The sequence below is a fragment of the Odocoileus virginianus genome, chromosome 5, assembly GCF_023699985.2.
Source record: "Odocoileus virginianus isolate 20LAN1187 ecotype Illinois chromosome 5, Ovbor_1.2, whole genome shotgun sequence".
NCBI lineage: Eukaryota > Metazoa > Chordata > Mammalia > Artiodactyla > Cervidae > Odocoileus > Odocoileus virginianus.
Genome location: NC_069678.1, coordinates 38,461,110 through 38,483,496, shown reverse-complemented (window position 1 = coordinate 38,483,496; position 22,387 = coordinate 38,461,110).

The window sequence follows — 22,387 nt, the reverse complement described above, 5'->3', positions numbered from 1 at the left end:
TCATTATGTATCTTCCATGAGTGTTTACTTTTGAGGCAATTATAGTAAATAGAAATGAGGTGGCAATAGGCTATTTTCCACCAACCCTCTTTTCCCTTTTTTGGTAACAGTATTGTAGGTCATTCTCCCCTTGCTGAAAATTTTCCATCCTGTTTTCCAGCATATCATTTTTACGTATTTGCCAGGTTGCTCACAGGCACTGCAGCACCAGTGAAAGGTTTGTGAACCATTCGGTAAGTGGTTCCTGCTCGAATGAATTACCTAGCTTTCACGAACAGCCATGCAGAAGCAAAGCAGGCAGAAAAATAATGAATACATTTGTACCTTGGCACTCTTCTCCGCTATGAGCTTCTTACAACCATACAATTTCCCCAAGAGGAAAGACAAGATTGCACTGTCATTAGAATAGGTAATCATTAGATTTATCTTTTATATAATTTGTAGCATCTTAAACTATTCTATGTAGCCTCATTACTGCCAGGAGTCCTCTTTAAGTGAGATGATAAGTAAATAAAGTAGAAATTACACACCAACAAGAACCTGGAATATGTTGTTTTAGTGTATGTCTGAGAGCTCCCTTTAGCAAACCTAATCTGCACAGCAGTTACCATTATTTCTACCTCAATGAGCATCTCCTAATTGCTGTGCTATTGCTTGTGAAGAAAATATATTATTAAAGTCCACAACTCATGACGTGTTGCATATCTACCCATGAAAAAAACTTAAACTTCATCAGCTTTTAATCTGTTTCAAATGGGATGATATGGAGAAGGGGTATTTTCCATTTCCTAATATCAGTGTATCCTTCTAACAGTCAAGATGCATTCATAATTTATTCAGAGACCTGAAGATATTATTAAACAAAATCTATTTAATTCTCCATGAATTGGCTAAGGATGATTTTGGTGGTTTTTGTAATGAACAACAATTAAAGGACTCTGAACCCCCTTTTAGTTGTTAATGCTTTATACTCTGCTATTGGTCTGCTGCCAGTTAATGATTCACAGAGCATTAAAATCTTGTATTAATATTATCTTTACAAATGCAGTGTTGCTCGGTGGAGGACAAAGTTTCCAAAGGTTTCTTTCTGTGTTAGGTAACTGTTAGAAATTTTAGGCAATATTTGAAGCTGACATATTGGACTCTGGGTTAGGCATTTAAAATCTCAAGACCCATGTTCTTCATTTCCTATTGGATATTCTAGCACAGGTTGGTCACACCACCTGGCTTTCAGTCAAGGTGAAATCAGAACAGCCTTATGGTCTCTGAATGAATTTGAGCAGAGTAATAAATTTTAAAACTAGAATGGATTTCATTATTCAATAACCAACTACAAATTCTTTAGTGATTCAAAACAATATGGATCAAGGGCCATATGTAAGTATCAATCAACAATACAGACAATTCAGGAATGCTAGGTTAGTACATTATTGTTCACTTGTGGCAGAAATTTGGAAGAATTATCATCAACAGTCAGTATATTTCTCCCAATATATATTGAGCGACTAAGCACAGCATATATTCCAATAAGTATTTGATTTTTCTAGGACCCTTGAGATAATGTTTTGGTCAGAACTCAGGTAAATCTAAAATATTTATGAGAGTCAAAAACCAGAGGTAAAGTTCTCTTTCATTAAACACTTTGCTTTGGGAGTGACACATCAGGTGGTAAAAGATTAGGTTGGCATCAGCCTAGAGGAGCTAAATCAACCTGTCCAGTTATCCAAGCCAGTGACCCATTCTTGTCCCACAGGGCTCAAATGGATGGATCCATCCTATTATCCTTAAGGTTCAGGGTCAGTTTGGTTTGAGAATGGGTGATGAAGAGCTCTCCTTACCACCGCCACTCATAACACTCCCAAGCCCATCAAGAGCCTGGTGAACCCTGTGTATACAAATGTCAGCATAGCTTTACTCTAAAAAGTAAGGCTCTTTAAAAGCAATACGAGCCTGTTAAGAAGAAAAGGATAGAAAGCAAAGGAGGGAGGCCCCGCAGTATTTCCTTCATTAACCTTTGCCTTCAGCTTTTTGCAAATGTTCCAACATAAAAGCTTTGCCTCTAAATTTTCCACAAAGAACATGAAAGATATTATACATGTTAGCAGAGGATATGATTAAGAGATTGAAATCTGAAATCACATCACTCTACATTCAAATTCTGGCTCCACCATGTACTGCTTAGATGAATGATCTCTTGCAATGCCTTGCTTCAGCTTTCTTTTTTTATATATAATTTTATTTATTTATTTTCGGCTGTGCTGGGTCTTTGTTTCTGCATGCAGGCTCTTCTCTAGCTGCAGCAAGCTGGGGCTACTCTTTATTGTGGTTCGAGGGCTTCTCACTGTGGTGGCTTCTCTGGTTGTGGAGCACGGGCTCTAGGGCCCATGGGCTCAGTAGTTGTGATTCCCAGGCTCCGGAGCACAGGGTCAACAGTTGTGGCACACAGGTTTAGTTGCTCCACGGCATGTGGGATCTTTCCAGACCAGGGATAGAACTGGTCTCTCCTGAATTGGCAGGTGGATTCTTTACCACTGGACCATTAGAGAAGCTCTGCTTTAGCTTTTTATCTATAATGGACATAATCATAGTTCCTACCCCATAGACTTCTTGGAAGAATTAAATGAATTAGTGCATGCAAAACCCTTAGAACAGCAAGTATGAAGTGTTCACTAAATGTTAGTCATTATTTATTCAGTGGACAGATACTTATTGAGTGCACACTATGTTTTAAACATTATATAGGCACTGGAGACTTAGCAGTGAGTGAAACAGATGAAATTTTCTGCTTTCTTAGGGTCCATTTCAGACAATAGACCAATGAGTAAGACATAAAGTATTAAAATGATATACCAAATGGGTTAAGTGCTTTAGAAAAAAATTAAGACAGAAACATTAAAAAAACCACTGACATTGTAACCTTGAGTGTAGAAAGAGGAGGCTTTACTACGAAGGTGACATCTTAGAGCAGACCTAAAGGAGATGAAGGAGTGGGCCAAAAAATTCCTGGAGGAAGAGAGGTTTGTGCAGAGGAAAGAGAAAATACAAAAGATCTGATGCAGAGCACATTTGATTTATGATGTGTTTTAAAAATAGCACAATAAGTATTATCTGGTGGCCCAGTTGGTAAAGAATCTGCCTGCAACACAGGAGATCCAGGCTCAATCCCTGGGTCGAGAAGAACTCCTGGAGAAGGCACTGGCAACCAACTCCAATATTCTTGCCTGGGAAACCCCACGGACAGAGGAGCCTGGTAGACTACTGTCCATGGAGTCCTAAGAGTCAGACATGACTTGGCGACTAAACCATCACCACCATTAGCTATTATTATTTTGGTTATATTTGCATTCCTAAACTCCATGATGGCAAATAGATGGGTGGAAAGTGGAAGCAGTGACAAGTTGTCTTTTCTTAGGCTCCAAACTCACTGAAGATAGTGACTGCAACCACGAAATTAAAAGACGCTTGCTCCTTGGAAGAAAAACTATGACAAGTCTAGACAGTGTATTAAAAAGTATAGACATCACTTTGCCAGCAAAGGTCCATCTAGTCAAAGCTATGGTTTTCCAGCAGTCATGTGTGGATGTCAGAGTGGGACCATGAAGAAGGCTGAGTGATGAAGAATCGATGCTTTGAATTATGATGTTGGAGAAGACTCTTAGTCTCTTGGACAGCAAGCAGCTCCAGTCAGTCATTCCGAAAAGAAATCAACTCTGAATATCCATTGGAAGGACTGATGCTAAAACCAAAGATCCAATATTTTGGCCACCTGATGCAAAGAGCCAACTCATTGGAGAAGACCCTGATGATGGGAAAAATTGAGGGCAAGAGGAGAAGCAGGCGACAGGGGATGAGATGACTGGATGGAGACACTGACTCAATGGACATGAGTTTGAGCAAACTCGGGGAGATAGTGAAGGACAGGGAAACCTGGCATGCTGCAGTCCTTGGGGTCACAAAGAGTCGGACACAACTTAGCCACTGAACAATAACAAGCTCCTTTTACAGTAAAGACCATATCTGTAACCTCTTTTCATCCATTATAAGCCTTGGTTCACTGCTAAGTGGAGAGTAGAGCTGGTGTTTCTTGTAATAAATTATTGACTCTGTATCAGAATGACAGCATTTGTTTAAAAAAGTAACCCCCATGTCGGGTCTATAGAATCTTGAGGTCAGATCCCTGGAATCTGCACTCAGGTATTATCAAACACATGCCAAGCTGATTGATTCCTTTTTATTTCTATATAGATCCATGGGTCTTAATTGCATGGGTCCTACCTTGCAGACGCCCTATAGATGGATGAACTTGGAATCTACTTTGGAGAGAGATGCGGTGTTTGATAAAAGTCAGAAAGCATGCTGGCATACATTTACATTGGATGAAATACCAATTCCATTTAGCTACAGTGTGAAACGCTTCTTTTATTTGCATGGGAGATCAACCATATAAGGCATAATAACTTCTTTCAAAAGTTCATTGCTAGTCCCATACTAGCTTCTCCCAGCAGGAATGGCTGGCAGCTCTTCTTGCAGTAAGTGGAAAGCCATAGTCTGTCAAAGCATCAAGCGCTAATGAAATAAACAAAAACTTTCCTTACCTGAGGCAGGTGCCAAAGCCTGCTAGTCTAAGTGCCCCCACTGGACACAATTTAGACTTGCTTTCAAATGTTAAAAACAAATAGGTTCTCCTAACTGCAATTAAAGCTAAGCCACACATTGAATCTACTGATACTGATGGAGTTATTTTGACTCCAAGGCTCTTAAGAGTTTTTCCTGAAAATATCACATAATTTGGTAATTATTGTTTTATGCTAATATATGACAGGGAACGTCAAAAACGTTCATGAGCTTCCTAGTCTTTCTTTTTAATAATCTTGAATCAATACTGAGTATTTCTCCAAAGAACAAAGTAGTTACTGTGCCATTATTGTATAGTATGATTTAATTTAAATGATTAAATATGCTATTTTAATAAGAAGTATTTCCATATTAAAAATACTTGCTATTCCCTTCTGTTCCATAGCTCCCCCTCTCTACCCTGGAATAAAAGCCTAATTCCCAACCTATGCCAATTATTTTGCTATTCCTTTTAACTTAAGGGTTATATTGGAGAGGTTTTGTTCTTTTTCTGTTATTCAAGCCAATCTGAAAAAGCTTCCTACTCCCAAATATCTCTAGTTATTACCATCAAAAATTTAGACTGTGGGCAAATGAAACTTCTATGTCAGGATGAAAGAGGGTTCTATTAATCAGTATGTCAGGACTACAGGCTTAATTAAACCAGGACTGTCCTCAGCAAAACAGGAAATACAGTCATCCAATCTAAAGGCTTCCAAAGTGGCGCAGTGTTAAAGAATCAGCCTGCCAATGTAGGAGACACAAGATATGTGGGTTTGATCCTTGGGTCGGGACGATGTCCTGGAGAAGGAAATGGCAACCCACTCCAGCATTCTTACTGGGAAAATCCCATGGGCAGAGGAGCCTGGTGGGCTATAGTCCATGGGGTCGCTTCTAAGTCTAATAGAGGGTGTTGATGAAATGCTTAGAAACAATGGCCCGCAAAGAAGAGAGAAGAGGATACTGCTGTCGTCTTCCCTAACATGGGAGAATTCAGCCTGCTAAGTACACTATTCAAGGCCCTGAGGTTCTCTCTGCCAGCCCTTCCCCATCCCCATCTTTTCTCCCCATCCAGTCTCCTCATCCCCTCTTAGGTATCCAAACCCTAAGCAATTGTAGCAGACACTTCCTTCAAGCCCAGGTATAATGAAATCCTTTACTCCCAGGGCCATAATAGACTCTAAGCAGAATGTATTTAATAACCATTCTCCACACACACTCCAAGTGGCCCCTAATAATTTATTATTATTGGCCAATGAGATGGAAGTTTCTAATTTGTGACTGTCACTCTGGTCCAATCTAGTGTCATGCCAACTTCCATTGCTCATACTCTCTAGTGGTAAAGACTGAAAATTATACTATCATAGGAATGGGTCATAATTTAGCTAATGAATTCTCTGTGAAACAAGCAATACCTCCTAGTTTTCTTACCCTTATAAAGCAACTTGGCAGTGAAAAAATAATGTTACTAAAATTTACAAGAATATAAGCTGCATAAGGTAAGATGATGAGCCTGTTCTGCTCATCTAACACAAAGCCTGGCACTTAGTAAGTAGATGCTTATTAAGGATTTGGTGACTAACTGATGGAGGGAAAGAAATCAAGAAACACTACAATCCAACATTATAAATGTAAAGGAGGACAGACGAAGGAAAATTAATTTACTTATGAGGAATTAGAACAAGATACAGACAAGAACTAACATTTGAGTGGACCTTAAAAGGATAATTAGAAATTTAATAGAACAGGAAAATGTGAAGGCAAACATTTCAGATAGAAAGAACAGTAGGAAGTAAGAATTAAAATGTAAAAGTACGTTGGCTTTTTAGAAAATGTGAATCAATGTAGTGTTCATTTTGGGGTAATGATGTAATTCTAGAAGAGTAATAGGCTAAGACTAGGCTTTGAAAAACCTTGTAGATATGCAGGAAAAGGTCCCTTAGACACAGTTATTATACTTTTAAACATTTATTTTTAATATTAGACAAGTGTATAAAGACATTTGTTTAGGAATGTTTATCACAAAATTTATTACAATATTTAAAAGTCTAAGTAACATAAATGAACAATAAAGGGATTTGAAAGTTAAATGAATGATGGTCCACCCATAAAATGTACCCTCTAAAAATGATGATGAAGATCTTTATTTTTTGATATGAGAAAATATACACACTACACTAAGGGGGGAAAGAAGGCTACAAAATATGCAGAGCATGGTCTCATTCTTGTTTTGTTGTTTTGTTTTAGGTGATATATGCATAGAAAAGAATCTGGAAGAAGAAATACCAAAATGTTCAGTTCAGTTCACTTCAGTTGCTCAGTCGTGTCCAACTCTTTGTGACCCCATGGACCGCAGCACGCCAGACCTCCCTGTCCATCACCAGTTCCCGGAGTTTACTCAAACTCATGTCCATTGAGTCAGTGATGCCATCCAACCATCTCATCCTCTGTTGTCTCCTTCTCCTCCTGCCTTCAATCATTCTCAGCATCAGAGTCTTTTCCAACGAGACAATTCTTCACATCAGGTGGCCAAAGTATTGGAGTTTCTGCTTCAGCATCAGTCCTTCCAATGAATACTCGGGACTGATTAGGATGAACTGGCTGGATCTCCCTGCAATTCAAGGGACTCTCAAGCGTCTTCTCCAACACCACAGTTCAAAAGCATCAATTCTTCGGCGCTCAGATTTCTTCACAGTCCAACTCTCACATCCATACATGACTATTGGGAAAACCACAGCTTTGACTAGACAGGCCTTTGTTGGCAAAGTAATGTCTCTGCTTTTTAATATGCTATCTAGGTTGGTCATAACTTTCAATCCAAGGAGCAAGTGTCTTTTAATTTCATGGCTGCAATCACCATCTGCAGTGTTTTTGGAACAGAAAAAATAAAGCCTGCCACCGTTTCCACTGTTTCCTCATCTATTTCCCATGAAGTGATGGGACCGGATGTCATAATCTTAGTTTTCTGAATGTTGAGCTTTAAGCCAACTTCTTCACTCTCCTTTTTCACTTTCATCAAGAGGCTCTTTAGTTCTTCACTTTCTACCATAAGGGTGGTGTCATCTGCATATCTAAGGTTATTGATATTTCTCCCAGCAATCTTGATTCCAGCTTGTGCTTCATCCAGCCCAGCACTTTGCATGATGTACTCTACATATAAGTTAAATAAGCACGGTGACAACATACAGCCTTGAGATACTTTTTTCCCGATTTGGAACCAGTCTGTTGTTCCAAGTCCAGTTCTAACTGTTGCTTCCTGACCTGCATACAGATTTCTCAAGAGGCAGGTCAGGTGGTCTGGTATTCCCATCTCTTTCAGCATTTTCCACAGCTTGCTGTGATCCACACAGTCGAAGGCTTTGGTGTAGTCAATGAAGCAGAAGTAGATGTTTTTTCTGGAACTCTCTTGCTTTTTTGATGATCCAGCAGATGTTGGCAATTTGATCTCTGGTTCCTCTGCCTTTTCTAAAACCAGCTTGAACATCTGGAAGTTCACGGTTCACGTATTGCTGAAGCCTGTCTTGGAGAATTTTGAGCATTACTTTGCTAGTGTGTGAGATGAGTGTAATTGTGTGGTAGTTTGAGCATTCTTTGGCATTGCCTTTCTTTGGGATTGGAATGAAAACTGAGCTTTTCCAGTCCTGTGGCCACTGTTGAATTTTCTAAATTTGCTGGCATATTGAGTGCAGCACTTTCACAGCATCATCTTTTAGGGTTTGAAATAGCTCAATTGAAATTCCATCACCTCCACTAAGGCCTGGTTGACTTTACATTCCAGGATGTCTGACTCTCAGTGAGTGATCACACCATCATGATTATCTGGGTCATGAAGATCTTTTTTGTATAGTTCTTCTGTGTATTCTTGCCACCTCTTCTTAATATCTTCTGCTTCTGTTAGGTCCATATCATTTCTATCCTTTATTGTGCCCATCTTTGCATGAAATGTTCCCTTGGTATATCTAATTTTCTTGACAAGATTTCTAGTCTTTCCCATTCTATTGTTATCCTCTATTTATTTCCATTGATCACTGAGGAAGACTTTCTTATATTTTAGGAATGGTTATTTCAGGATGGTGTGATCATAGAAAATGTTTACTTCCTTGTTTTATATATATATTATATATACATATATATAAAATAATATAATATATACACATATAGTGTTTTTTACAATGTACCTGTATTATTTTTACAATCAGAAAAAGCAAAAAATTTTAAGAAAGTTAATTTTATTGGTAAGTATACTTACCAAGTAAGGCTTACTTCATCTTTCTTTTGTTTCTGTGTCTCTGACTCTTCAGATCATAAATATGTATGTGTATCTTTCATGGTCATCTTCACCCTGGCTAGGAACACTTGAGGTCAATTTACTTAATTGTCCCTAAATGTCTGAGTAGCACTGCAAAAAGATTAGAAAGAAAATTGTATTCTACTTGCAAGATAATAGTCATGATTTTGGAATTACAGGTCCAACTGCAATGTGGTAAGAGAACTGAATTTTTAAAAAGTAATCATTAAAGGCACAGGCATTGTGAAGACTCAGAAAGGAAAAAGGACAGTCTGAATGAGGGAATGATCAAATTGAATGATCATATTGGGAAAGACACATTCATAACCCAACAATGGTTGTGTAAAACTGTGGTAATTGTAGAAAGTCAGAGAATGAGATCAGATTTGTCAGACAGCATTAACATCAACTCTTCAGAGACCAATTATAGTCTACAAAGACAGAAGTATATTCAAACCTTAAACTGGATCTATCCCAGCTCTCTTACAGCTCGTATACAAGACCCACCAGTTCTTAAGGCATAGCTGTAATACAATTGGGCTTCCCAGGTGGCACTAGCAGTAAAGAATCTGCCTGCCATTGCAGGAGACACAAAAGACACAGGTTTGATCCCTGGGTCGGGAAGATCCCCTGGAGTAAGAAATGGCAACTCAGTCCACTATTCTTGTCTGGAAAATTCCACAGAGAGAGGAGACTAGTGAGCTACAGTCAAAATACAGATAGTGACAGAAGACATGATAAAAATACATATTTCTGAAATTTAAAAAATACAAATGATAAACTGGAAAGAGAAAAGAATAAACAAGATTCTCACTCAGAAACAAAAATGAAAGCAAGATATTTAGGAAATTCTTACTTTTAATTATTTTAAAATGTGACAAATATATATGTAGCACTTGTTTTATTATTATGTATACAATAAAAAGTTACTTATACTTCACTACTATATCCTCAGTGATTGGAATAGTGTTGGGAACATAATAGATACTCAACAAATGCTTATGTTATGAATTTTTTATTAATAATTTTAGAAAGAAATATGCAACTGGTTTAATTTTCTCCAAATAATCAAATCAGAGAACTCAAAAATAATGATTCTGGTGAACTATATTAAACTCTGGATAATAAAGACATGAAGTTTGAATAACTGAAAAGTCACTTATATTTGATGCTGAGACAGAGAAGGGCCCTGTCACTTTAAGCATTCTATGATGCTGAACAGGAGAGAGTGAGAAAGTTTGGAATTGGAAATCAAGTGTATGAATTCTGGCTCAACACTTAACACTATGGCCTAAAAAAATGATTTATTTACTCTTGTTACTGACAGCTCCAATTACCTCATCTTTAAAAAGATAATAATAACATTTGCCCCACTCATATGACTAATTTTATACTCAAACTTGATCATATATAGTGTAACACTAAAATTCTAAATTAGAGCTATTTTGGTATAGAAGGGATTTGAGAAGCAACCTTGCCTCCATTATATTTCATTAAATAAAGGCATTGAAAATTGAGTAGTTGGAAAAAGATCAAGTTGTTTTCTATTAAGCACATTATAAACATTATCTCTTTATTCTGATATATAAACAGTATCCCTATTTTAAGGATGAAGAACTGATGTTTAGAGAGGTACAGAGAATAGGTCAACACTATACAAGCTGTATCTGATGACGTGGTTCAATTAATACTAAAATGCATTTCTTTAGCAATTTTATAAGAAGAATCATAAGAAAAATATGTAGAGGTCCAAACTTCTGTCAGAAGCTATTGTTCATCAAAAATAACCATTTAAAAGCCAATAGAGGCAAGGTTAAGAAGAAAATAAGATTATTTTAAAAGGCACCCAGAAGAGCTCCTAACTGTATTCACTCTATGTAAAAAGCACTGCAAAAAAAAAACAAACTCTGTAAAGGTTACTAGACTTCAGTGTTAAATTTAAATAAGCAGTTTAATTACCATATGAGACAGGGATCTAACTCTATACATCTCCCCACATGCAAATCATCCTGAAGATTACTTCCCATAGAATTGAAATCTGGAAGAGAGAAGCCCCCTCATTCTGTCATCAACGTCTGCTGATTTCAGTGAAGCATAAAGGCAACCAAGCACCGAAGGGGAAGTAGTAGGAGTAGAAGGCTTGTCATTGCCCAGCAGTATAGACTGTGTTATTGTGTCTGACCCTGAGTTCCACATGGTCAACCAACTCTGCATTGAATACCCAGGGGATAATTTATCATAAATGAAAATGCTCTTGGTAAAGCTGGGGGAGGAGCCAGTGGTCATGGCTAGAGCTGGGATTTATGACATTATAACAAGTTAATTAACTGTTGCACTCATTGCTTTTTAAAGGATGAGAATAACATCCAAAAGCACATGCTTATTAGGAAAGATATCTTAAGGCATACCAAATGCTTGTTAGAGAAGGTGTCTTAAGATGAATTAAAATATGAAGTTTTATGAGGTGTAGGCCTACACATTAGTCATAAGAATTAGAGAATTACAGGCTAATGGTGTCATAAAAATTTGATTGGGTTACATTTGTGGATATGTGGTGAGATTGTCAGTTAAGAAATACGAAGGGAGTGCTAACAGGAATGAGTTAATTTCATTCCAAAATAACCAGTATACCTGAATATTTGGGAAGATTCTGAAACTAGCGAATAAGATGTTAACAAATGGAAAGAAAAATATTGATGCATTATTCTGCTTTATGTAAACTAAAACAGAATGCTTTATGTGAACTATATCAAAATTATTAATAGCACAATTCATTAAAAATTAAAATAAATTGAAAAACTCATCTGAAAGCCACATCTGAACCCTAGAAAGGGAACTCTGTGTCATAACACATTTACATTGAAGAAAATTCCTTCAGACTTTGAAGCACCAAATCTTTGCCTCATTATATAAGCTATTTCAGAAAATAGAAAAAGATTAAAAGTATTTCAGATCATTTTAAGAAAAAACATACCCTAGTTTTTACAATTCCAACAAATTCCAGAAAAAAATATAGCTACATATCATTTAATAAAGATATTTTTAAACTTAAATAAAATGATAGAAACTAGACTTCAGTAATATAGAAAAAGGAGTCTTTTACTTATAGCCAAATAGTATTTATTATTGGAATCCACAAATAGTCTGAAACTAGAAAACCTATTTATATACCACATTAGTAGATTTAAATTCAAATCAAAAACATTTTAATAATAGTATACCTTCTTAACCTATCTTTAAGATGTCCAGTTCAAACCATCAGCCAACATTTTAGTTAACAGTGAAATCATAAAATAATTCTCATTAAAATACAGATAAATGAAATAGCTGTTACTAATTGATATTATTATTACTAATAATATCATCTGACACTTGAGTTCTTATATGTCAGACACTTGCTAAAGGATATACATACATGTTATTTATTTAATATCATTTCAAATGTTCTTAAGATATAAAACAAACAACCTTACAAACATTCGAGGGAAGAGACAAAATGTGGTTATTTACTGTGATGATTTTAGAACATGAAAATAGAAAGAAATCAAATGAAAAGCTATTGGAATTAAATTAAAGATTGGCGTAATAACCAGAGAAGATATAAATATTCTCATATACCAAATACAATTTAATAGAAAAAACATAAACTGAAAAGATCCCATTTATAATCACTAAGCAAAATTTAAATTAACAGAAAATAATGTCTTATGTGACAATAAGATCAATGTTTTATGAACAGATATAAAAGACAAAAAAGCTGAATAAAGGAAGAAGGAGGTCTAATGTGATTCTAAATAAGAAGACTAATTTTTACATAACAAAAGTTTCTATTAAAATGTCTAGTGCATTCATTAAAATTCTACATCACATCCCAATAGGTTTTTTCTGGGATTTGACCAAATAATTCTAAAATTAATTTGAAAGTATAAACAGACTAGTGGATTTGGAGGATGGGGGGAGGAGAGGGTGGGACAAATTGAGTAGCATTGGAACATACGTATTACCATATGTAAAATTAGATAGCCAGTAGAAATTTGCTGTATACACAGAGAGCTCAAATCTGGTGCTCTGTTACAACCTAGAGGACTGGGATGAGATGGGAGGGAGGGTCAAGAGGGAGCAGACATACATATACTTATGGCTGATTCATGATATATGGCAGAAATCAACACAATATTGTAAAATAAATAAATATATTTAAATTGAAAATATAAACAGAAAAGTAACAATTGCTTTAAAGAGAGAGGGATTACTTTTAAAAAATATTAAAACACATAAAACTAACTACAACTTAATGGCAAGTATAAGAAAAAGGAAAATGAGTAGAAAAGAATAGACCACTCAAAATACACTGCATTACTCATATGTACTCAGTATTTGCATAGACCTATATGACAAAACAGAAGAGAGATAAGATTTCAACCAAAAATAATTATAATTTGTCTATAAATTTATAAGTTAGTCTATTTTAAGCCTCTCAAAAGAGAAGGACTTCCTAACCCAAAATCAATTAGAGGAAAGGAACAGAAGGGAGAGAAAAAAGCAACAGAAAGTTTTCTAAACTTTAAAAGATTTAAAAAGAAGGAAGAAGAGAAAGAAAGAAAAATTATAGCAAAGTAAAAAAAAAAAAGATTTGACTATATAAAAAGTAAAAACAGTCCCAGAAAATTTAAAAGCAGGATTAAAAGATAAGCAATATGTTAGGAGAAAAGATTTGTAGAGAACACATCAGTTCAAAGGGATACCATCTTTATTTCATATAAAGTTCATATTTAGTGATACACATCCCTTAAGCTAGATAGGTGCCACATTGCTGAGGCTAAATTCAAACGCTGAAAGGGTCCCAGGTGAATAGAGGAGGCAAGTGAAGAGGGCAGGCAACCAGGAAGAGCATGTGAGCAGCGAACTGGAGACTGGAGGTGACAGGGGGCAGTCTAAGCAGAGTGTTCTCATGCTGGAGTGGAATGTGAACCTGTATCCCCAGATCTGCTTTTTTTTTTCAGGAGAAACCAAAAATTTAGATCTTTTGTAATGCTGGCAAAAATTATCAACAGTATGCTAACAAAACAGAACATGCATGGTGAGCTACATACCATGTAATCCACCAGTTTAAAGTCACTAACAGGCATGAACAGACAGTGAATGAGAAAATACTATTAGTAAATAAGCACGATTAGTATTGATTGTGAGTTAGTCATATGGCTCTCATCTATATAGGGACTCTTCAGGATATAAGAAACTTCCAAAAAGCAAGCAGCAGTCACAGCAGCGTCGTGCCATTTATTTCTAATACTCACTGGCTCAGCATCTCACTGTGGGGTCTACCCTGTGCCCAGCCATCAGCGGTCCTACACTGTAGCTATCCTGAATTACATGCAGTTACCCAAACACTTGCATTCTTTTGTTCCTGCTGTTGCTTCCTCCTGGAATGTTCTCTATTGTTGATAAAGAAAATCTTATTTACTCTTTAAAGCTTAGTTCAAACATTACTCCACTGTAAAACCCAAGGCAGAATTAAGCATAAAATCAACACATCTGTTGAGTACCTGCACAGTGTCAGGCAGTAGGAACTACAGCAGCAAAAAAGAGAATCATTTCTGCCTTCATGGAGCTTATACTCCACCTTCCTGCAGCACTTAGCTCCTGTATCACTGCTCTTAATGTGTTCATATTTATAATTATTAAAGTAATGAGAGGTTGTTTACTTCCCTTGCCGGACTCTAAGCCCCTAGAAAGAATGACTTTGTCTCCCCATAAAAGCAGCTTCTCTAGCTGTGCTTACCTTTCTCTCCCTACAATTTCAGGGTTTGTAAATTGTTTGGGTATAAAATAGACATTTGGACTTCCCAGGTTGTGCTAGTGGTAAAGAATCCTCCTGCCAGTGCAGGAGACATAAGAGACACAGGTTCAATCCCTAGGTGGAGAAGATCCCCTGGAGGAGGAAATGGCAACCCCATCCAGTATTCTTGCCTGGAGAATTCCATGGACAGAGGAGCCTGATGGGCTATGGTCTATGGGGTCGCAAAGAGTCAGCCATTACTGAAGCGACTTAGCATGCATGCACATATAATAGACATTCAGTATATTCTTTCCTGAGAGGTGAACTATCCTGTTACAAAAGACCACCATGACAATGAAGTCTTAAACTTTCTGTGGGTAAATTTTTAAAGTTATTTAGAAGTCAAAACTATTCATCACAATTCCCCAGTACTTAATGCCACACTGCTGCATCCTGCTTTCCCTAAAAAAGTGACAAAACACTGAAACATTAATCAATCCAGATATCTGCTAATCACTCTTACAGTTAATTTGAGCAACAGAGAAAGGAGTCAGTATTCTTAAATTATCAGAGACATATTAGCATAGAAACACAACACAAATTCGTTTCAACATCTGGAGTTCTGTGCAGTAACTACACCTAAAACACAAGTGTATTGGTCATGTCCGCTTAAAAAAACTGCAAATTCATTTCTTCTTGGTATCAGGTCACAAGAGATTTCTATCACAGGGTTTTCCTGAATCACCATGTCTAAGGTCCACAGTTTTGCCTAGAAAAAAAAGGGAAGTGTTCATTATCAAGATAGGAAATAAGAGGCAGAATTTAGAATATATTTAGTGTCACTCTGGCTTAGGGCTCCCTAGCATATTTTGTAAGGGGGAGTTATGTGACTCTCCCTGGGTCTATCTTCCTCTATGGACCAAAAGCTCTCTGAAAGTGAGAAGACACAGAACATGTATCTTTTAGTGCCTTGGACAATGACTTGCATTTGATGGGTGTGCAGTGAAGGTTCTATCACTGTTTGAAAATGTATTGTATTTTATCTTATAAAATGTAATATGAACACTTTGCATTTGAGATTATGCAACACCAACATTTGGTCTTCCCAGGTGGTACAGAGGTAAAGAAACCTGCAGGAGGCTCAAAAGATGTGCATTTGATCCCTGGGTCAGGAAGATCCCCTGAAGAAGGAAATGGGAACCCACTGCAGTGTTGTTGCTGTTGTCATTGAGTCACTCAGTCATGTCTGACTCTTTGTGACCATGGACTGCAGCACACCAGGCTTCCCTATCTTTCACCATCTCCCAGAGCTTGCTCAAACTCATGTGCACTGAGTTGGTGATGCCATTAAACCATCTCATCCTCTGTCGAGCTCTTCTCCTGTTGTCAATCCTTCCCAACATCAGGGTCTTTTCTAACAAGTCAGTTCTTCACATCAGGTGGCCGAAGTATTGGAGCTTCAGCTTCATCATCAGTCCTTCCAATGAATATTCAGGATTGATTTCCTTTAGGATTGACTGGTTTGATCTCCTTGAAGTCCAACAGACTCTCAAGAGTCTTCTCCAACACTTCAAAGGCATCAGTTCTTCAGTGTTCAGCCTCCTTTATGATCCAACTCTCACATCTATATATGAATACTGGAAAAACTGCAGCTTTGACTAGATGGAATTTTGTCAGCAAAGTAATGTCCCTGCTTTTTAATACGTTGTCTAGGTTTGTCATAGCTTTTCTTTCAAGAAGCAAGCATCTTTTAATTTTGTGGCTGAAGTCACCAACTGCAGTGATTTTGGAGCCCAAGAAAATAAAGTCTCTCACTGTTTCCATTGTTTCCCCATCTCAGATCATGAACTCCAGTATTCTTGACTGGAAAATTCCATGGACAGAGGAGCCTGGCAGGCTCCAGTCCTTGGGATTGCAAAGAATAGGACATGACTGAGTGCACAGCATCATGCCAACATTACCACGTTTTCATTGTTTGACTTTTAAATCATCTGCACCCTACTTATAACTCCCAGTATAAAATATAGAAAATGAGTGGAAGAGAGAAGACAGAGGACCTAATCAAACAGTGAGAAAGCCAGTAAATGGGTCTAAACATGTCTAGACCTGTAAATAGACTCAGGCTAGGGTCTATTTACAGATCATCAGTGAAAGATTAGAACTGGTACACCACAGATATCTCATAGTGAATACTAGAATCACCTAGGGCCACAAAAATATCCAAGTTATGTATGCTAAGATATTGACTGAATGCAATAAATCATTCTCAAATACAATCATTCAAGGTAGGAATTGGCTCATTGTTGGGAGCAATAATCATTTGTATAGACATTGTTCAATCATTCATTTATAAAATGTTTTTGAGAGTCAATAGTGTAGAAAGGTGAGTCATCACTGAGAACATCAAATGTGGTTGCTATCCCCAAAAGCCTACAGTCTGAAGGAGGAGAAAAGATAGACCTAACTGGAGTATCAGATCCTCATGTTAGCCAGAGTTACATATAGAGTTGCTGACTTGGAGGTATTTACAAAGTACTATCCACATTTGTTTCTCTACATCTCTGTGTTAGAAGGTCATGTCAGAAAAAAAACAAATGCTTCATACAGTCATGAAGTGTTACGGTTTGAAGAATCCATAGCAGTCATGTGCGTGCATGCTCAGTCGCTAAGTCGTGTCCAACTCTCTGTGATCCCATGGTCTGTAGCACAACAGGCTCCTCTGATCCTGGAATTCTCCAAGCAAAAATACTGGAGTGGGTTACCATTTCCTTCTCCAGGAGATCTTCCTGATCCAGGGATCGAACCTGCGTCTCCTGCATTAGCAAATGGACTCTTTACCACTGAGCCACCTGGGAAGCAGAAATCATGTAGTTACTCTCTTTTTTTACATATTAAAAAAAAGAAATTCCGTAACAGCTAAGTGCATTTTTCAAAATGACCCATAACAAAGCAACAAATCTTAGACAAAAACATAAGTTTTCAGCCCCTTTGTTTTTCTACTAACACCACACTGAGCTGTCTTTAAGAGAAGCAATGTATTATGTTTATACCGGAAAATACAGTTTGCTTCTAATATTAACGTGCCCAACTATGTACGCTCTTGTCTTTCAATTGACTTTTAGCAATTCTAGCTCAGCTATAGTCTAGTGACCCCCTACAACAAAATGCACATCTCTTTATACATATTTTATAATTTGTTTTAAGTTGTACTTTACAAGGTGTCTAAGTTTTTCTTTGGTATCCTGATTTTAGTTAATAGCAGAAAACAACAACAAGAGCAAAAATATAAAATAACAGTCCTTGATCTAGACCTGTTTAGTGTACCAAAGAAAGAATGCATCAGGGCTGCAGGCACATGAAAACATGTCAATCAGATGTAATTGCTCTCCAAGAGAGACACTTTTCAGGCAAGTAAAAAAGAACTCATCCTGAACACAAGGCTTTGTAGCAGCAACTAATCTACTAATGACAAGCTCAGTTTGTTATTCCCAAACTCGTTGTTTGGGATTCAACATTTGAATCATGACAGAAAAGGACAACCTGACCAAGTCAAAGCTCTTTAACAATTACAAAAATGATATGTGCAGACATTTATAGATTATGTATTTATATACTGTATAGAAAGATTATATGTGTGTATATATATTACAATTTTTTTATTATATCATTAATAGTTGCTGAGAATCAAAGTAGCTTTTAAGTACTTGATGGTTACTTATACCAGTGCCAACAAATAGCTGAACTGTAGCACATTTGGGGAAAAAAAGCTTTTGCTTTTTTGCACAATTACTCTTAAGGACACTCAATAGGCCAGATTCTGCCTGAAGACAGTAAAGCCCACATCCCAGGGGGTAGTATTTGAAGGCTATATTTGGCTGGATGCATATAAAGATACCTTTAAAATTCTTTCAATATCTTTCTCCATTATTGCAGAGTCTGCTTAAATGGAAACTTAATAATCCTTGTAACAAAGGACAACTGCTAACTCTAAAAAGAAGGTGGTGGCCTCTATTTTTGCTGCTTGCATTCATTACTCAAAAACTGAGATGTCATGTTTTTTAGCACCAGAGTTGGGATATTCACTAACTAAAAGACATAAAAGTTAAAAACAAATAAAACAATAATGGAAAACAACAACAAATCTTATAGTAAGCCTGAGCTGAAATCTCCATTGTCATCCCAATCTAAATTTACTAAAATTGGATGCCACCCATTAAAATACTGTCATTCTCTGGATGCCATATTCAGGACAACCCACAACCTATTTGTGTACAAAACCCATTTGAAGTTTTAAAATAACAGATTTTCAGTCAGATGGGCAGGCAGGATTGTAGAATAGGGTATTTTCTTCTCTGTGCCCATCAGATGCCTCAGTTCATAAGAGAAGAAACCTGAAGCTGAATACCTGGTGGCTAATCTGTTCAGTCTCTACAAGCTCCTCCTGACAGTGCAAAAATGGCTATCACATTGTTCATGATTTGGGGTAAAGATCAGCCACATTTCATTAGTGGTTATGATTGTGGTGGCATTTACAGGTAGAGTCATACTCCACCCCCTCTTTCCTCTTCATGTGCTCAGGCCATTGGATGTCTCTGCAGGTAACTTCCAGGTTGTAAGTGCAGTTTCTAAGGGGAAGAGCAGCAGCTTTGCCATGTGGAATGTTGGTAAGAGCATTTGGTTGGTATGGTAGACACTGTGATGAATCACCCAGATGCTCCTTGCAGGAAGGACTTATTACATCAACTTCTGGGATCACTGTTAGCTCCTCTGGAGCCTACTTAGTCTTAGAGAGCCACCACCCTCTCCCACCAAGGTCACTCATCTTCCCAGGGCAGCCCACATCAGATAACTTATTAATGGAGCACTGTAAAAGCCTGGTCATCTCAGCCCACCTCAGGAAAACTCTGAAGGTTCATTCTAGTTCCAGAACTCTCAAGGAGTCAGCCTAGACTGTCCTTGTACCTGCATCACAGTTCAGCTTTGTCCTCTCTGCACGCCTGCTTCCTAGATTTCCCTTCCACAGTGTGGATCCACAGGCATTTGTTAAGAAACATTTCTTTGACTGAGATGCTGCTTCCTGGGGAGCACAGTCTGAAACAGTAGGGTTCTGATCTTCCATTCTAGATTCCACGAAGTGGGACTCTGTTCAGTTTTCAGCTCTAAGAGTCCTACTGCAGCTTCATTTACCAGAGAAGTTCTGCCCTTGGATGTGACTGAGCACACTCTAGCTATTAATAAAAATGTATCTCATTTCCCTATTGGATGCTACCATAATGTCAGAACCTACTTGTCATCGGAGCAGATTAGAAGTGAGCAATAAAATTTAAGTATCAAAATTCCACTCAATATCCCTAATAAGGCCTACTCCTAACGTCAACTGGACAGAAACACCATGAGAATCCAGGAATGTCAAGCCTTCATCTTGAAATCATGTAAATTTGCCCTCTTGAGATTCATCATTTCCATGACAACTATAAAGGAGAAAAGTTACCTAAATAGTTTGCAAAATGCAGAAAAGCTGTGAAGACTGAGAAATTTAATAAATTTAATTAGTTAAATTAAATTAAGGTAAACTTTCTTTGTGGTTTAATAAATGGAAAGAATATAGAGATGAAAGAATATCTTTCCTTTCCCAGTCCCAACAAAGAAGCAAGAGAACCAATCCTCAGGGAAATCTTCATTTGACTAGTTGGAACGTCATGAGAACTTTCAAATTTCAGTGCATACTCCATGGCCAGCATTTGTCAGTAGGGGAGAATGATACAAAATAAATGCACATTTCAAATGTATATATCCATGGTCTGATATCTAAGTACCTTATTACCTTTGTGTTGCTGAAGAAAGTTTAACTGTTAGATTTATGAATTCTACCTACATTAAAATAAAATATTATATTCCCTTTACTCTGCTGATGTTGCTCAGTCACTAAGCCATAAACGACTCTCTGCGACCCCAACGACAGCACACAAGACTTCCCTGTCCTTCACTCTCTCCCTGAGTTTGCTCAAACACATGTCCATTGAGTCAGTGATGCCATCCAACCATCTCATCCTCTGTCTGCCCTTTCTTCTTTTGCCTTCAACTTTTCCCAGAATCAAGGTCTTTCCCAATGAGTCAGCTCTTCACATTAGGTAGCCAAAGTACTGGAGCTTCAACTTCAGCATCACTTCTTCCAATGAATATTGAGGATTGATTTCCTTTAGGATTGACTGTTTTGATCTCCTTGCAGTACAAGGGACTCTCAAGAGTCTTCTCTAGCACCAGAATTCAAAAGCATCAATTCTTCAGCACTCAGCCTTCTTTATGGTCCAACTCTCATATTGATTACTGGAAAAACCATAACTTTGACTATACAGATCTTTGTCAGTAAAGTGATGTCTTTGCTTTTTAAAATACTGTCTAGGTTTGTCAAAGCTTTCCTTCTAAGGAGCAAAGTGTCTTTTAATTTCATGGCGCAGTTAATGTCCACAGTGATCTTAGAGCTCAAGAAAATAAAATATGTCAGTTTCCACTTTTTCCCCTTCTATTTGCTGTGAATTGATGGGACCGGATGCCATGATTTTAGTTTTCTGAATGTTGAGTTTTAAACCAGTTTTTTTCACTCTTCTATCTGCTATTTTGATCTGGTTGATACAAAATTTCAATGTATAGCATTCTTGTGCTTGTATTAAATATAAACTTACAGGATTATTTTTATAAATATTAACTTGACATTCTTGCTAAAACTTTAAAATGAAAGTGTTTGCTGAACAAACTTAAACACAAAGGGCTTATACTGCTATTAAAGTAAATTATTTTTAACTTGTTTTAGGTCATTTGTAAAGCTTCTTTTAGTTTATAGTACTAGAATTGAAGAAAAATGTCTTCAGATTGAAAAAGCCCCCTGAATAGGTATAAAAAACAAATTCTGGGAAAAAAATATTTTCAATTTTAAATTCTATAACCTAAGTAAGCTATTTTCAATTTTGAAAGAAGAAAAAAGACACTTCTCAATGTATAAGCATTCAGAAATTTCGTCTGTCTCATATGTTCCTTTTCAAGAAAATTACTTAAGGATATATCCAAGAAAAATGAAGAAATATACAAAAAAACAGGAAATCCAGAAAAAAACAGTTCCAACCAAGGAAAGCAGGCAAAATAAGTCTGAGAATGATGCCTACACAGGAACCCATCCAGCCTTGAAAAAGACAGAAAACCCTGTAAAGTATCTTAGAAAAAGAAGAAAGCTTGACAGGAGAGAGAGAGATTAATTTAAGGGGACTGGAGGAGAAAAATCAAACTAAGAATGAAAAGAAATAATATAACAATTCAGGATATCTGTCAGCAAGTAGCCTTCCAAATATGAAACAAACAACAGTACTCAATCAACAGTACTCAAAAAAAAGATTCAATTTATAATTAATGCAAGGAAACATTCTCTTCTTGTGGCTCAGGTACTTCTCATATTCACTTGGTATTCTAGAGAAGGAAATTTAACAACCTAATTGAACCAAAATTAAACAATGGGCATAGTCATGCAAATACTATTCAATCCTTTTCAACAAAGAGTGGAATATTTGTTCATAAATGTAGGAAGAATATGTCATTAACAGTCAATGTAAAAATAAAAGTGAAGCTGACAGAGAATATTATGTGGAAGGAGGAAGAAGGGGACAAGGATAGGAATAATAATATTTCCTTGTTACAAATTTGGAAGTCAAGAGATA